The sequence below is a fragment of the Lepisosteus platostomus genome, chromosome 10 (assembly GCF_059453375.1).
Source record: "Lepisosteus platostomus isolate fLepPlt1 chromosome 10, fLepPlt1.hap1, whole genome shotgun sequence".
Classification (NCBI taxonomy): Eukaryota; Metazoa; Chordata; class Actinopteri; order Semionotiformes; family Lepisosteidae; genus Lepisosteus; species Lepisosteus platostomus.
Window position 1 is genome coordinate 35,224,596 of NC_142620.1, and position 18,636 is coordinate 35,243,231.

Below are 18,636 nucleotides of genomic sequence, written 5' to 3' on the forward strand. Positions count from 1 at the left end.
GGCCAGGACGCCGGGGTTACACCCCTACTCTTTTCGAGAAACGCCCTGGGATTTTTAATGACCACAGAGAGTCAGGACCACAGTTTTATGTCTCATCCGAAGGACGGCGCCTGTTTACAGTATAGTGTCCCTGTCACTATACTGGGGCATAAGGACCCACATGGACCGCAGGGTGAGCGCCCCCTGCTGGACCCACTAACACCTCTTATATAAAATAAACTTTATTTTATATAGCGCCTTTAAAGGTGGCTTCTCAAAGCGCTTTACAAGATAAACATAACAATAACAATACTGTTAGACTGGGCAAAAGATTTTTAATTTTTTTAAAAATGAGATATAATGATGTGTGCCAGCTTAGACATTGCACGACTTTAAAACCTATAAAAACAGATTTTGAGAGTTAATAACCACTTTTTATGTGTGAAAAATGGGTGATCTTTTGCAATTGACATTTCACTGTTTTAAACGAATAAGAAATTAGATTGCTCATAAATCTAATCGCTTATTCTACATAAACACAGCGTAATTGATCTCTGAAAATGCTCTTTTTCTTGTTCGTTTTGGAGACCTTGATCAAAACTGATTTGAGATGTCAGAACGGATTTATTTTCTGTGTATGTCTGTGTGCGCATTTCCTACATTGCTTTGTTTGTCGAGATTTTAACTTTATATTTATAAATCATACACTAATTACTAGCAGTAAATACTGATGTTTTGCTCCCTCTTACCAGAAAAATCTATATGTATTGTAGCTGGGATGAACTTTTTTTTGTACGTGTCTCTACCTACTGCGACTCGGACACGGAACAGTTAAAGATGGCGACAAGTCAGGCACCCAGAGGTGGGGGGGGGGGGGTGCCTTTCCGCCTCCGTAACTAAAATGTCTATTTTTAAGCGCCATGGCCAGGGTGCCAACCTGTAGAAGCAGCACCTGTATGGAGACTTTTCGGCAGCAGCAGGAGCAGTATGACTTATTACTGGGGAGGATTGGGAGGTTAGAGACACTCCTGAAGATGCAGAAGCCAGAGACAGTGTGTACCAGCAGTCAAACGCTAGAGCAGCTGTCTCCCGATAAGTGCCTCTCCCCGCCGCGCAGGTTGCAATGCCTGGCGGAAGCTCTGCCCCCTACAGAGCACACACTGCCTCAGGACACTCCTCCCGGCCTCTCTGCTCACCACTGCCCAGGACTTGGCTGATGCTGTCCCCACCGTCTATCTCCCCTCAGGAAGCACCGTTTACACAGCGGAATTCACAGACGCCAGTGGAACGAACAGTTCTCCCAGATATCCAACTGTTGCCCATAACTCAAGAGAAAGAGGGGGGGTTGTACTTGCAGTGCATCGGTATAGATGGGAAAGCGAGAGCCTACCACTACGCTGCCCTTGTGTTTCGAAATCTTGTGTCTTTTGAAATTTGGGGATGGACCACATCAGTAAATTTCGATGGATCCAGAGGCAAAAGTGTCTTGCCTTGCAATCTCCAGGAAACCATTAGTAGCATGGTGAATCGGAGATTCTCAACACTAACTTTGTGCGACTGGAAAATAATTTGTGATCGGATCAACGAAATGCTTCAAAGAAGGAGGTGGTCTTTTACTCTAGTTTTACAGGCTGTCCAGAAGCAAAACATTCCTGTTAAACAAGAGGAATGTAAAAAAAATTGTACAAAAGTAAAAAACAATTACTTTTTGACAATGAAAAACTGTGTGTGTGTCTTCTCTCTCTGCTGGCGCACGGGCGCGGTGGGGTGCTGTACCAGCCGTACAGAAAATTAAAGTGCCCCTTTCCATTCAACGGGTGTCTGAGTCGCTGTGTCCTATCTTCTGACAGTCGCTGTTGTGAATGTCTGTAGAGTTTATCTTATTTTTAGTACTAGATTTTTATATTATATTCCCTATTAATCAAACTCTAAAAGTATGCTTTTAAATGCGCAACAACATGGTCAGAAGGAGCAAGGGGCATGGTTGTGGCAACGAGGGTGATAGATCGGCGGGCGCATTTTCAGGTAGTACAACACTTAGTCCCCTTTTCAGAAGCCTCTTGATGTACTAAGGTCAGATACTGCTGTAACACCTGACTATACAATTTCACTTTTTCATATTTGGTCATATGTGTATTTTGAAGAATGTCTCTCATTTCATCATCCAGCCTACGGGCTGTTAATCGTCTCACATCGCTCTCATTGCCAGATTACTCTCAGAGATGGTACAATGTACATTTTTTCAGCATGCTCCATTATCAATTTTGTAGAAGCCCCGTAATCAACAGTGTCCCTATAAAACCACAGGACTGGTTAACTAAGAGTCTCTTTCTTTAAAGAGAAACCCCCTTTCAACTCAAAGTCTTACGCTTTCTCTTCAGGGTCAACTGCTTAGCAGATAGTGGTATGTTCCCTTTCAAAGTGTTCAATGTGATTTCTGTGATTGTCTGAACAAGGTCGTCAGTGGCTCCACAGAGAATAGTTTTCCGCTGACTGGGGCTGGCTATTATCAGAAACTGTAAGAGAGTCAGGTTTCTCCGAATGCGTGAAGACATGTCATCGGACCGAATGCGGTTTGTCAACTGAGACTGTGGCTGCAAAATCATCGACTTTTAGATTTTTTTAATACATAAGCTGTGGGTACATCTGGGGGGAAAAGACCTGTTCTCAATCAGTAGTGTTCTGCATTTAAATCCACCAGCAAGTAACCAATAGGTTTTTTAGTAGCATCCTCGAACGCTTCTAAAATAAGTTGGCCTTACCAGGGTACATCTGTCGGGACAGCATTGTAATCTGTAGTTTATCTTTAGGGTTTTTAAAAAGCACCGTGTACTTTGTATTAAATGCAATGGTTCTGCTTTTCTGCCCCTGACAAAACACATTTTGCACAATATACAAAATGCTAAGGTTTCTTTGGTGTACATATTTGGTAAAAGCCTTTTCCATCTCATTATTTTCACACGCAGACTCCATCAAATCATCAACTATAATCAAATTTACTTTATCAGCCGGCAGTAACTGATCATCAGAAAACAACGCCGGTAGACCTTCTATAAACTAAATATATGGAAATTTCACAAGCAACTCTTGAGTAAAGAGGCTACCAGCAGCTGTAACACCAGATGACGTTTTCAGGTTTACAAGTGATAATGGCATCACCACTCTTCAAGAGCTGTTTTATAAAAGAACTTTTACCACAATTTGAAGGTCCGGACAAAATGCAGGAAAAGGGGTGCTTTAACCTGACATCCATCGTATTGATATCCATATGGCAGCGATGTAAAAAGTTCCTGGAGCACCCTCTTGTCATACACCACTTTCTGCGTTTTCTTTAATGTCTGGGTTTCGATGCACCAGTCCTTTTTAACACATACAATCCCCGGCTGCTCAATAAAAATGTATTTAAATTCCCAGCCCTCATCATAAGGGTTAACGCCAAAGTAAAACACAAAGCCTCTCAAAGTTAACTTTTTTGCAATTACTCACATTGAGCATAATACCATTTACCTTTAAACAGGCTTTCCCTCCAGACAGCTTGTACCTATACGACTTAGGCCCTGTTGATACAAATTCTGTGATGTGCTGGTTGGTATCGATTTCATTGGTCAACTCCCCCATATAATCACCCAGTTCTGGATTCCACTCCCCTTAGCGGCTCACAAAGATGACCAAGTCTGTGTTGTGGTATAGACAGCGGTCTAACAAAGCATTTAACAATGTGTATAACTCCAATCAGGCATAGATGGTGGAAAAGTTAGCTATGAAAAGGTTGGTGTTGGATTGGCCTGTATAGTGGTCTTAGTGTGTTTCCAGGTGACACAGGCTGTGTTTTCATCGATAAACTTGCAGGTTGACACCTCATAATAAGGCGCAAATAAGTACCTGAACAATTCATCGGGGTTTCTCACAATGGTGGTCTGTGGTAAATTGGGTCTTTACCTGTACTTGCCCCATAAACTGTTCAAGGCAATTTTTAAGAGCTGTCTTTTGGCTGGGTTCTTTTTAATGTTTTCGGGATCCAAGCGGACACCCTCTTTTTCATAATATTCATTGATATGCAGTACCTTTGCTGTTTCTTGGCATCAGTACACCACTCTGGAAACCCCAAAGCGTCTTGTTTTCCTTTCAGATACAGTTTGATGTAGTCAGAAAAAAGATTGTGTGAGGCCTCGTCAAAATGCCAAATCTAGTAAATTTCACCCACCCTGTACCCCAGATCTAAGGCCACCTGTAATTTCGGAGTGCACCACACGCCAGTCAAAGCGTGATCTCTATCACAGTGTGCACAGGGGATGCTCTGTTTTGTTTCAACACACGTGTGACACAGCATGAAAAACAATTTTTGTTGGAAGAACAGGAAAGTACAACCATCTGGATGGGTAAACTTTCACTTTTGCTAAACCAAAATACCCGTTCAAATTGTTATAAATTATTCTGGGGTGACCCACTGGGTATTTTTTAGTTTTGTTCACAAATGGATACAGACTGGTGAAATCATAGTAATAAATGTTTTCACCAGGCTTCTCTATGTAATGCATGCAAGGGAATCGCATGGTTGCAGGGGCTCTGGGAACTGAGCAGATGTGAGAAATTTTCCATTTTCAACAAGCATGTCTCTGAACTCGTGCTCCCACAAAACACGCACGTTAAAACCTCTTAATTTCAGAAAAATAATTTTTACCATCGCCTTTCTGTACAACCAGCCAAAAGTAGTATTTGTCACCAGATAAAAATAATTTTTGCTCAAAAGCAGTCTGCACTCCATCAATCACAGCATAACCATCCAGAAAATATGGTCCGCCTTAAACTTGCCAGGTGTGGTTAATGCGAGTTGGATTTTAATGTGCTCTGTATGTTCGATGTACCTAAGCCACTGAATGCTGGGGGTAGAAAATTGTTTTTGCTGGCGGTGGTAATAAGTCTGAACATGCCATGCACAAGCTAGCGATTGTCACAAATTGAAAGGGGTCAATGCATACCATGCACACAGCCCCCGACTCAGTCACAAATGCCTGCTGTTCATGTTCATGACCTCGTCTCTGAATCTGACACAACCTTCTCTTAGAATTGCAATATCCTCCTTGCAGTAACGTTTCAATTCAGCCTGCAAGTTAAACACATTTCTTCATACCAATTGTCATAGCCCTTGCCATTGTGCGATATAAAAGTAAAGTTTTGAAACAACCATCAATAAACTTACACACAAAATCCTTTAAACAAGTTTCACCATAAAATTCCCAGCTTTGTTTGTTGTTAATGTGAAGGGTGTAAACGTGATTTGGAATGTGTGTCCCTGTTTCTTGCATGCATTCAAAGTAAAAAACAAAATGTACTTGTTTGAAATTTTGAGGTTCTCCAAAGGCTGTATGTAGCACAAGTGTCAGGGGTGTCGATTTTGATGTAATATCAGAAGCACAGTTTCTCTTAAGATTTGTGATTTGTGAGGTTATAAACCCCACATTTCTCACAAAAGGACCTGCTCTCACACTTACTGATACCCATCGCCGTATTCTGAAATTGTCTCGTCAAACACGTACAGAGCTATGACAAAAGACTTTACAGACAGGGCAATTCTGAATTTCTACCTCAATTTCACAACACTGGTGATCTAAACATGTTTTACCAGATTTAATGCATGCATGCATGTTTTTGTGGCTGCATGTGGCGTGGCAGTGACTGTAAAAATACAGATGCAGCCATTCAAAGTGCGCGGCACAGACACGTACCAGAGGTAATTGGCTACGGCGTCGCACATTGTGACGCACGATGACGCGCGGTACCGCGGTACGTGATTGGTTGACCGACATGGGCACTCGTGGTCCGTTGGTCTGTTGTAGAAAGATTTACAGTAAACGTCTTTACTGTGCCCATTTTAGTATTGAATATTTATATGGAATTTTACCACTGAAGGGAAATCATAGTAGCTGAGCATAAAAAGAATAGGAGCCTACTACAACGCGTGTGAAGGCCATAAACGATATTAATTTTGGAACATAAACATACAGTATATGGCTGGTCTTGGTACTTTAAAGAAAAAATACACACCAGTATTCCATTTCTCCCTAAACATTTTAAGCATCGAAGTCTTTAACTAACGAGATACCGGAGTCAACAAGCATACTTTTAGAATTTGATTAAAAGGGAATATAATATGGAATCGCATGTCTAAAGAAATTAATAACGATATAATTATATTCATGTACCGCAACACAAGAATAGTACACGCTGTACATTGTCTGTTGATAATGTTTCTGTAGTGCTTTTTCAGCACTCTGCATATGACCTTGCCAGTGGCGCTGTGGGTTAGGTTCCTGACTCCCATGGCACATGGTCTGTGATCAAATCCCACTGGAGCTATGACTTTTTTTTTAACAAACATTTCTTTGAAAAAATGAAACGTTTCCCTTGGTCAGAGATTAAATAAAACCTCACTCGCACCAAACAAATTTATATTTCTAAATATCACAACATGATCGAATTTAAGTCATTTTAATAACAATGAATAGTCACCTATGCGTTACAATATAAACATTTATATTGATTTAAATCGCGTTTTGATTTAAATCGTAAACGCGTGTTTAAATATATGTGTTTTTTGATTCACAATCAGACAAATGCAACATAAATTGATATCTTTGTCTTCTAAGTATCTTAAAAACTTTCAGCATAACTTTCTCCCCGTTTAGATTTATTTTTCTTGGGATCTTGGGATCAAACGTGGAAAGATTAGATTGTAATCGTTTTTATTTTTTAAATACATTTTATAAAAGTGTTATCTATGCAAAAACGTTGTACACCACCTGCTATAAAGATACATATTGTAATACTTTCGGGTTCGGATAGGACAGACACGAGAACTCAGACTTGCGGAGTTAAAGCAAGTTAAAGCCTTGATTTTATATATCACCTTTAAAAGTGGAATCTCAAAGCAAAGTAAATACCCAACACTGATTGTACCCATCTGTCATGCTAATAAAGCACATGAATTGAATTGAATTGAGGGAGAGAGGGGGGAGGGCGAGCGAGAGAGCCAGGACAGACAGGCAAATAAGATACACTCCACAGACATTCACAACAGCGACATATCATAAAATGCATGTCATATATTATATAGTATATAGTTAAGTTATTACTTGGTTTTCAAAGTGCAATGAAATACAATATTGTTGTTGTTGCTGTTATTGTTGTTTTTATCCTGTAAAGCGTTTTGAGAAGCCACCTTTAAAGGCCATATATAAAAGCGCTGATTCTTATGGAATGTGTTCCACCGGGGATTCCAAAAATTTATTTTTTTTAATCGCGTATCTAAGGAAATAGCAGTATAACTTTGTTCATGCACAAACAGTGGCATGTTACATTATTAATTTGGGTGTCTCCTCTTGCCAGAAAGCTCTAAATTGCATTTTAAGTGCGGTTTTTGACTTTTTCTAAATTGCAACCCATAAATAAAGCTGATACAGTTTAGACTTTGAATTATTTTAAACTGTATTACAGCAGCACAATGGACAATGCAACGTAAATTGCAAAAATGCACTTGGAATCTGTCCAAGCCCTACTTTATCAGGCATTTTCTTTTACTGCAACGGACATAAAAACTCCCTTGCTTTTAACAGAGCATTTCATAATTTCTAACTACGAAAATTATTTAGACTGCGACACTTATCATTCAACCAGAGCTCAAAATATCACAAGGACCCTCAAGAGCACAGCAAAGAGTGTATTAAAAGAATCGCGTATCTAAAGAAATTAATAAGATATTATTATATTCGTGTACTGCGACAGGGCTGTGTAGGGCTGTTTCACCTTTCTCTTCATGTGACTCTATTCAAAAGCCATTTAGCAGAGAAGGGATGAGAAGAGTGACAAACTAGTATACTTTAGATTTTTTTTTCTGAACCGGGGAAAATCTGATCATGTTTCTCTATAACAATAATAAAAAACATTATTTTACATATAACCTTTAAAAGTGATATCTCAAAGCAATACAGTAGATGGAAAAACAGTTAAAGGGACCAAAGTAAATACCAGACAAACGCAAACGCGTTTTTAATAAAATGCTTTTATTAATTCAGCAGAGAGTGAGAGGGACATCCAGCAGAGAGAGACACACACACCGGTTTTCATTGACAAAAAGTAATTGTTTTTTTACATTCCTCTTGTCTAACAGGAATGTTTTGTTTGTGGACAGACTGTTAGACTAGAGGAAAAGAGTGCCTCCTTCTACGAAGCATTCCGTTGATCCAATCACGAATTATTTTCCAGTCGCACGAAGTAAGGGTTGAGAATCTCCAATTCACCATGCTACTAATGGTTTCCCAGAGATTGCAAGGCAAGGCACTTTTGCCTCTGGACCCATCGAAATTTACAGACATGGTCCACCCCCAGTAAATTTCAAAAGTCACAAGATTTCGAAATACGAGGGCGGCGTAGCGGTCTGCTCTTGCTTTCCCGTCCAATGAAAAGCAGGTTCCTTTTGCCAAAGTCGGGAGACATCTGAGGCTTGCCACACCCGGACTGTTAAACCAACGCATTAGCACGTCAAAGCCCATTGAGGAGCTGGGCGCAACAATTCTTTTGTCCCTTGATTTACTGATCTGCATTAATTACAGAAATCGAGTTCCTGCTCTTTGCAGATGACCTGGTCCTGCTGTCGCCCACAGAACAGAGGCTGCAGCAGAACCTGTCACTGCTGGATCAGCACTGACAGACCTGGGCGCTGACAGTCAATCTGGACAAGACCAGAGTTATGGTTTTCCAGAAAAAAAGCCAGACCTCAGGGAAACAGGTACAAATTCACACTTAACAACAACACATTAACACCTAACAACGGGAGCAGGGACGAATTAGGCCAGTACCCACTATTGTTAAACATACAGAAAAGAATATTAAAGTATTGGCTCTAGTATTAGCCATACAGAACATTAAAGTGCCCCTTTCCATTCAGCGGGTGTCTAAGCCGCTGTGTCCTATCGTCTGACAGTCGCTGTTGTGAATGTCTGTAGAGTGTATCTTATTTTTAGTACTATATTTTTGTATTATATTCCCTATTAATCAAACTCTAAGAGTATGTATCGGCTTGTCCCCCCCTCCCGCCCCTCTCTGTGTACAGTAGAGCCTCCTGTCCAGCCAGCACATGTCCACAGACATTCACAACAGCGACATATCATAAAATGTTTGCACATATAGTTAAATTATTAGTTGTTTTTCAGGAAGTTAAAAAAGCACTTGAATTACTTATCCAGTCTCTCGAAATAAAGTTATTTTTCAAGCAATGCAACAAACGTCGGGCAATGTGTTTTTTTTTTTAATCCAACATTGACAGCTACATCTTAAATCTTGTCAGTCAGCTCTTTTTTCTCTATTTGAATTGTGGCGATTCAAACAACCTGGGATAACAAGTGGTCTCAAAGTCACCGAGCTCACAGAGCTTCAGCAACAGATGACAATTCCCTTAGTCCTTCCTTAGTCTTCCTGAAATTGTCAGATTATGAGTGAATAAAAGCATCTTATTAAAAACACGTTTGCGTTTGTTTGGGGGCTATATTATGTATTTTTCATATGTAAGATATAATGATGTGTTCCCGCTTACACATCACACGACTTTAAAAGCTAGAAAAACAGGTTTCGATTCACATTATCTGGCGAGCCTTGTTTTGTCAAAGGACAGCACAAAAAAACAGACAATACACAGGGGGGGGCAAGCGAGAGAGAGTTTTTTGCCCTCTGTCAAAAAAAAAACAAATCCCCTGAGGCAGAGACTCTGGGGTGATCATTGTGTGGTACAGAGCTGAGCTCAGTCACTCCAAACAAGTAGTAAAGAGAGAAGAGTCAACAGTTGATTTAAGGACGCTCTGTCAAAGTGCAATGAAATACAATATTGTTGTTGTTGCTGTTATTGTTGTTTTTATCCTGTAAAGCATTTTGAGAAGCCAACTTTAAAGGCGATATATAAAAGCACTGATTCTTATGGAATGTGTTCCGCCGGGGATTCAACATTTTTTTTTTTTTAATCGCATATCCAATTAAATAGCAGTATAACCTTTATGTGATATCACCTTAAGGACAGCACATACAGGGGTTAATTGCACAATGAACCGCGCCAAGAAATTTAAAATAGTTTTCTTTAGGTGTGAGGGTAGGAGTGGATCGCAGCAGGCATAATCAGCAAATTAGGAAAACAAAGAACAGGACAGATGAGACGTGTATCCAGAGAGCGAGTGATCAGAAAAAGGGACAGCTGTTACACCCAGGTTTTTGACGCAATTGTTTTAACTTGCTAATGCATCAGACACATTTCCTGGTGTCCTGGTATTAGCTCATCGGTATGGTGTAAGTTTTATCTGTACCATACCATACAGTATATAGGTACAGAATTCAAGCTGCACCACTGTTTATCTTTGGTAAGGAGACGGACAATGGCCAAAATCACAAAACTCTCTCACACCAAATAATGAAGATGAAAAGAAACGGGAAGTCAACACGGGACATTGTACTTTATTTGGCTTCGATGGACATCTTCATTTCTGATGACTAATGAAAATGATGAGCTGCCGGCGATGCAAGTCCAAAGATGGCTATGGGCTGACCTCGGTGCGACCGTTAGTCCGACATCGATAAGAAGAGTGCGCAGGAGGCTTGGATGGAGATACAGAAAAACCAACACATGCCTCATGATAAGGCTAAAAAACAAAGAGGAAAGACTCAAACAAGCGCTCCAATGGATTGAACCGGGAGGCATTTCAGGATTTACTTTTCACCGACGAAACAACAGTGGCTCTGGAACAGTTTTCAACAATGTCATTTTGCAAAAGGGGGAGATATGTGGACAAGCCAAAGCCCAAACATCCACTGAAGGTTCACGTCTGGGGGGGTATATCTAGAAGAGGCCCGGGACCACTTCTTATTTTCGAAGGAATTATGGACCGTGAATTGTTCGAAACACACAGCAGCAAGGGCGAGGCTTGTGGCAGAAGGAGTGAAGGTGAAAACCAGCCGAATCCCCAGATCTAAATCCGATAGAGATGGTTTGGCATTCTCTGAAAAACTACGTTCGGAAAACTGCTAAGCCCGTCACAAAGCAGGAACTGATCAATGCGATCTATAAATTCTGGGAGGAAGAACTGACCGAACAAAATTGTAACAATTTTATTAACAGGCTGTTTTGTGTTCTTCCTAGGATTGTTGACCGGGGCGGGGGACATTCGGGAATGTGAGTCTGAGAAAGACAGTCTCACGTTTGTCCTGTTAAACAAGAGGAATGTAAAAAAAACAATTACTTTTTGTCAATGAAAACCTGCTGGATGTCTCTCTCTCTCTCTGCTGAAAGAATAAAAGCATTTTATTAAAAACGAGTTTGTGTTTGTCTGGGTATTTACTTTGTAATCTGTGGTTTACATCTACTGTATTGCTTTGAGATACCACTTTTAAAGGTGATATGTAAAATAAAGTTTTTTATTATTGTTATAGAGAAACATGATCAGATTTTCGCTGGTTCAGAAAAAAACATCTAAAGTGCTACACCTAACTTTCTTTATTCGATGTATTTAAAGCAGTGAACTACTGTAGGTGTAACATAACATTCAGAAATACAATCGAGAATAGTTTTGTGGTGTTTGTATAGATGAAACGTTCCTAACATGTATAACATAACAAAATTAAAGACGATTAAAATCTGTAATCTTTCCACTTGTACTGTATGTCATCGGAAAATACAAGAAGTTTCTGCTTTGTGTAAGGATGGTATCAAAAAGTAATCTAAGTGGTGAGAAAGCTGTGCTCAATGTATTTAAGGGACTTAAAAGTAAAAGGAGATGCTTCATATTGCTTGACTAATTTTAAAAACGAAGTTATAAATGCAGGCGCTCTCTCGGTGCCGCGCCGGGTGTAAATATCAAAATATACATTCGTCCAGGGCAGAGGCCGAAGAGTGCCCGGCTGGGGTGCGCGGGGAAGAGCAGGACAGGAGTGAAAGTGGTCAGGGCGGGGTTTAGGAAGGCGTACAGTCTGGGCAGGTATAGATTACACTTTTCTAAAACGTATTTGAAAAATAAAAACGATTACAATCTAATCCTTCCACGTTTGATCCCAAAATCCTAAGAAAAATAAATCTAAACGGGTAGAAAGCTATGCTAAACGTTTATTAAGATACTTAGAAGACAAAGATACTGTATCAATTTACGTTGCATTTGTCTGATTATGATTAAAAAAAACACATATAATTAAATACGCGTTTGCGATTTAAATCAAAACGCGATTTAAATCATAATAAATGTTTATATTGTAACGCATACTGTCCAGCCTCCATTTCTCTATAAAAATTTACTCTATTACAAATTTACAATTTGTTGATAATAGAAATGTTAGGTTCTCTAAAGCTTTGTGATAGTTGACCCACCCAGGCAGCAAAAGATCAGCTGCACTGGTAAGATGCGACACCGAAGATATGATTAATAACCTTTTAAATCTGAAGGGAGATCTGAAGGGGTCCCCCCCCACACACACACACAATAGAAGCAGGAAGCAGAAGCAGGGACCGTTGTCAGAAGGAAAGAAGGTGACTATTCATTGTTATCAAAAATGACTTAGATTCGATCATGTTGTGATATTTTGAAATATAAAAGTCAATTGATTGTCCATAATATTGCTATTCTATTTTTTCAAAGAAATGTTTGTTAAAAGAAAAGTCACAGCGCCAGCTGGATTTGAACACACAACCCAGGCGTTGGTAATCAGGCACGTAGACCAGTAGGCTACAAGGGAAGTCACATGGAAAGAGAGGCGAAACAGCCCTACACAGCCCTGTTGCAGTACACAAATATAATTATATCTTATTAATTTCTTTAGATACGCGATTCTTTTAATACAGTCTTTGCTGTGCTCTTGGGTATCCTTGTGATATTTCCAGCTCTGGTTGAATGATAAGTGTCGCAGTTTAAATAATTTTCGTAGTTAGAAATTATGGAACGCTCTGTTAAAAGCAAGGGAGTTTTTATGTCCGTTGCAGTTTTTTTGCAACATGAATATAATTATATCGTTATTAATTTCTTTAGATATGCGATTTCATATTATATTCCCTTTTAATCAAATTCTAAAAGTATGCTTGTTGACTCCGGTATCACGTTAGTTAAAGACTTCGATGCATAAAATGTTTAGGGAGAAATGGAATACTGGTGTGTATGTTTTCTTTAAAGTGCCGAGACCAGCCATATACTGTATGTTTAAGTTCCAAAATTAATATCGTTTATGGCCTTCACACGTGTTACAGTATGCTCCTATTCTTTTTATGCTCAGGTACTAAGATTTCCCTTCAGTGGTAAAATTCCATATAAATATTCAATACTTAAACGGGCACAGTTAAGACATTAAATATACATATACATACTGTATACAGTACAGTTTGCATACAGTAATATGTTTATGTTCCTAAATCAATCTCTTTTATGAGTATGTGAAAGGCATGGTGAATCGATTCTCAAAAATTACTGTACTTTGCATGATTGGAAACAAATGCGTGATTGCGAAATGCTGTGGTGTTACTTTTACAAAGACGGTCAATGAAAAAAAGAATGTGGACCAGGGCATACTTTGAGTTTACAGCTTGTCCAAGGTCATTCATTATTAATACTATTAGTAATATCTTCGTTAAAGACTTTGATGGCGACAGCTCAAACATGAGAGGTTGAGCTTTATTAACTCCACCTTGCGGGAATTCCGGATACTATTATTTTGCTTGCGGTATTATAGGAGAATTTACGGTAACTAGGGGTATTTACTGGTAACTCGCGGTAGACTGCGTAAAGCCCACCGCAAAATAATGCGGTATCGCCCGCGCATTTTGAATGGCTGCATCTGTATAAGGACCCCACAGAAGCTTTAATATTTAAAACACCATAGAAATGATCTTCATGCAGTAGAACAAAAAGTATTTTAGATTCTGATGGCATGGGACCCAATGTAAAATATTTACACTCTTCCTGAGCATGGTACAAAATTTTAATGACCACCTTTAAATAATTTTCAAAAGCTGCAACATCTGAAAAGCTAATTTTCTGATTCTCTGAAAAACCCAACTTGTTGTGTAATCGTTTAGCCCCCTGCAACTTTTCCCTATCACTACAACCAGTATTCATCAAACCATATACACAACCGGCGAAACACAAATTACTGTCCAGGTAATGCAAGTTGATAAGGTGCGCTTTTTCCATTCAGTTACCCTACTGTACAAAATTGATTTAAACCTTCTGCGGGCACCACCCTACATTTTCCGAACTATGGTAACTACTAATCTGAAGCTGCCATCTGTGAGAAATTCTGCGTGGCTCTTTAAGAGGTCTGAGATGTGGATTTAAAAATCAGCAGCATTTAATTCACCGGGGCATCTTCTGAGCAAGTAAAATGGGTTGTTAAAGCTTCCGGAAGACAAACGCAACTGTACAAAATCATTCGGCTCTACGTTTTGCCAAAGTTCATTCAATATTCTCTGAACTGCACCATGCACAACGTCTATAGCCTCTAAATATGAGTCTATTCTGTCAAGATTAACAAAACGAAATTTTTCATAGTTCTCTGTTGCTCTGAAATTATTATACGGTCTATCATAACTATGCACACGTTCCAGGAAAATTAAGGGGGTCTCTATTTGCATCACAACAGCCACGATCGTTCTCATCATTCATCACAACCGGCTCTTGGTTTTCATTGTTATCGTTATCAGGTTCTACTACCCCAACCCTGAGCATTACATTATTTTCTACCCCAGCATTCTCATTATGTGGCTTGGGTGGGCCTTGGGAAATCTTGTGCCTCTCTCTGAACCTTTTGTGTCTCAACAAAAATGCTTTTGCAAGTTTAATTATTTTATTAACATACAAACGCTTGATGTTAGTAAGGGTTCGATCTTTTAACCACTTCTTAGACCGCATGTTGAGTCATTTACAGACACCAGGGGTCGGCATCATTGAACCATAAAATATCATTGTCAGGTCAGGAAATCCTGATTTTAGAGCTGTATCCTCTGTAGAAGTTATGTCAAAAAGTCTAGTGGTAAAAGACTGGACAGGTTTGGGTAGAACGGATTGTACATCTGTAAAAACAGATTTTGATTCAGTGCTCTAAATCTCTCTTTTTATCCAATTCATTAGTTCTTGCGGTAGCCACTAACCGAGCTATGTAGCTCGCACAATTTGCCGCATTACAAATCTCTAAACGCGTTATCAGTTCTTTCCAAAGGTTTGACACATTTTGATCTGGACAGCATTTTAACTGCAATCTTCCATGATGAAATGTTCTCCCCTGGAACTACCGTCGGCCCCACCGTTTCTTCCACATTGTTTTCTCTGTTCGAAGATGCAGCGTCTGTGTGAATAAAAAAATAAGAGGCTAATAAAGGATTAGTCAGCAATACTGAATATCTCAAAAACAGAAAACTGTGTTAACTAGGAACTTTTAATGAATTAACATTCCACCAAAAAAGTAACTGTTTAAGAGATGTGATACAAAGTTCATTTTGACAACCTTTTAATTGTAACTTGAAATAAAGTGGTTCAACATTACATCTTGACACCGCTTAAAATATATGAACCTATTGTCGCAGCTGTGCTTCATCTTGTGTTCTGTTTCATTTACAGTATTTGAAGTCTTTGTCCTTCTTTCTTGTGCATCTACTTTATTTTCTGACGGTGTAGCGTCTGTATGGATGAGAAAAAAAGTGCATTAGCAGAAGACCGCAATACTGAATACCACAAATTACCAAAAATAGAAAACTTGTAAGTTGGAATTTTGTTTTTAATTAGTTTAATTCACCTTTAATTGTGATTGATAAAAGTATGTTTTATAATACATCGCAGACAACTCTTAACTAATATCAACCCTTTTTCACAGATGTTTTGGAAATGCTCCCCTTCTTCTCTGGATTTCTGCGGACAATGGCCTGAGTTTCCACACAAGGAGGTACTGAAAATCCCATGCGTGGTTTTTTAAACTTGTATCGACTCAGACCTTCACCATCACCTGAGAATAAACACACATAATGGTGAGGAGAGAGTGAACTAACACTACATGAGGTTGGATCCGTGAAGTTGGAACCCCTAACGGACAGCACAATCGATGAAACGCAACTCATTTGTTAGTGCTACGCTTGTGCCGGTTTGTGCCATTGAAAGTAACTTCTTAGCTGCTTTTGTTCCTTAGATATAATGTCTTCTTTGTCAGTGGGTGATGTCACTCAGCCCCCCTACAATGTCGTAGGGGAACTGGACCGGTCTCAATCGTCAGTGCTGCATTTGTGCCGGTTTGTGCCGTTGAATGTAGCGTCTGCGGTGCTTTTGTTCCCGAGATATAGCGCCTTGTTTTTCTGGTGATCGCGTGACCATGTACGGTGACTATGACCTCCAGTAACCCCATCTACCGAGTTCAAGCGCTCTGTTACCGGTGCGAGAGTAACAATTCTGCAACTTTGTTCCTCTGTTTGCCCTGGTAAAGGCACGGTGGTGGATTTTGCATTTACTATAATTATCTTCTCTGCGTTTGTGTGAACAGGAAAATTAAATTTGTCTCCAATATCATACCCAAATCAGAAGAGTTGTGGGTGTAGCCTTAAAAAGCGAACATCAGCAAACAATTGTATGTTCTTACAAAGAGGCTTTAACGAACACGTCTTAATACCTCATAGTGGTGTCCTTTTTAAAAAATTTGAAGAACTCAGATATATCGCATTCTCTCCTTCTTAAATAAACATAGGCATCAAGGGACATGTGAAGATTCGACCTGTCTGTCAAGCCACGTTTTTAAAAAGACATGAATTTGCAACTTTCTGAACCAATGTTACTCTTTTTTATGCAAAGCACATTCGTCAACGTGAAAAGGAACCAGGACTTCAGGATGTTTTTTGTAAAGAGGCACTATGTACAAAGTTTACACAGTTCATAACACATCCGAGAAACAAGAGTCTACCATCTCACACATGCAGACCGCACTGTGCTGTCGCTGTGCAAACTGAAGCAGTACGTTATTAATTACACTCTGCTTATTGTTTCAGTGTACGTTTAATTTATGTCATTTTAAACACCTGACTTTCTTTTTAGCAGACATCAGACACTGACACAGTCATCGCAGACGGAGGCTTTCCTATACATTCTGAAAGTGTTTTTGGTAATGAGGAAGCGTCAACATCTAACGATGAAGATTCCCTACAAGTGGTACAGATGCAGCCATTCAAAGTTCGCAGTACAAACCCGTACCGCGGCCATCTACGCGTGCGCCACCACGCCCTACCACGGTACGTGATTGGCTGGCCGAAATGACAAAACAGGGGCACTTGTGGTGCGTTGGTCAGTCGTGGAAAGATTTAATCATTTAATCTCTTTACTGTGCATGTTTTAATACGCTTAATATTGAATATTTATATGGAATTTTACCACTAAAGGGAAATTTTAGTAGCTAAGCATTAAAAGCAGAGGAGCATAACGCATCTGAAGGTCATAAACTATATTAATTTAGGAACATAAACACATTATGTAAACTGTATGTTGCTGGTACTTATATTTTAAAGAAAAAATATACACCAATATTCCATTTCTCCCTAAACATTTTAAGCATCAAAGTCTTACATGTGGTTGATCTTCTGACCATATTACTCTATCTGTGAAGGCACTCTGGGCACTGTGGGAGAGAGGCCTTGGAGGTGAGGGATGGGGTGCTGCGCCGGGGATGGCAGGTGCCCTCCAGCGGCGAGGTCAGGTGGCAGTTTGTGGTGCCACGGTCACTCTGCGGTGCGATTCTCCAAGCAGCAGCCCATCTCTCACCTCCAAGGCCTCCCACAGTGCCCAGAGTGCCTTCATAGACTTGGAGTGAGGGGCAAGCTTATCTCACCATTGCGCTTGGCCCCCACATTCCCCCTAGCAGCCGCCCCGTCAACCACCCAGCCGGGTGGCCTGGGAGTCAGCTCTGGCATGCTCGCCCGACACCCGCAGCTCCGACAGGCCCTGGCGATGCCCGCCGCTGCCGCCTCCGCTTCCTGCTCCGGTCAACCCGTGTGCCCTGGATACCTCCTGCCTCGCCCACTGCGAGACTGATTCGTTCCCCCTACCCCACCAACTCTCGCTTGCCCAAGTCAAGTCAACCACCCACCTGCTGCAACTAGTCCAACCCCAGGATACAGTCCTTGCGGACTGGTGCGAGGTAGAAGGGGTGTTTCACCCTCACAGCCCCTAACTGCAGGTGAGCGCCCGCTTACCGAGGACCTCTGCGGCCTGCCCTGTCACCATCCTCAGGCGCAGGCTGGTGGTTTCCCATCCTGGGGGTCCGGCTGCCTCGGACATCAGGCCGAAGTAGGATGATGTTCAAACCGATGTCGACGAGGGCCTGAAATAAGCCCCAGCTGTGGCCAACCCGTCCCACTGCAGCAGGCGGGGTGAAGCGCTCCTTCTGGCTTTCCGGAACGGGGGTAGCGTCGCTCAAGGACGCTCGAGCGCCTGGCACAAAACCGGGGCTCGAGCGCCTGGCACTCTAGGGCGAAGTCCCCCCTCTCCCCACAGCGGTGGCAGATGACCCACCGTCATCGCTCCCCTGGCGTCGCTGCGCTGGCCGTCTCCTCCTCCCCGTCTGATTCCCCGTGTACCGCCTCCGCTGCCTGGCAGGGAGCACCCCTCCGTTTGTGCC

The 18,636-nt window shown here is 40.8% G+C and overlaps 1 pseudogene; it reads left to right on the forward strand.

Annotated features, from left to right (window-relative positions):
• Positions 1-899: 899 nt before the first annotated feature.
• Positions 900-17,829, forward strand: LOC148653660 (uncharacterized; annotated as a pseudogene).
• Positions 17,830-18,636: the final 807 nt, after the last annotated feature.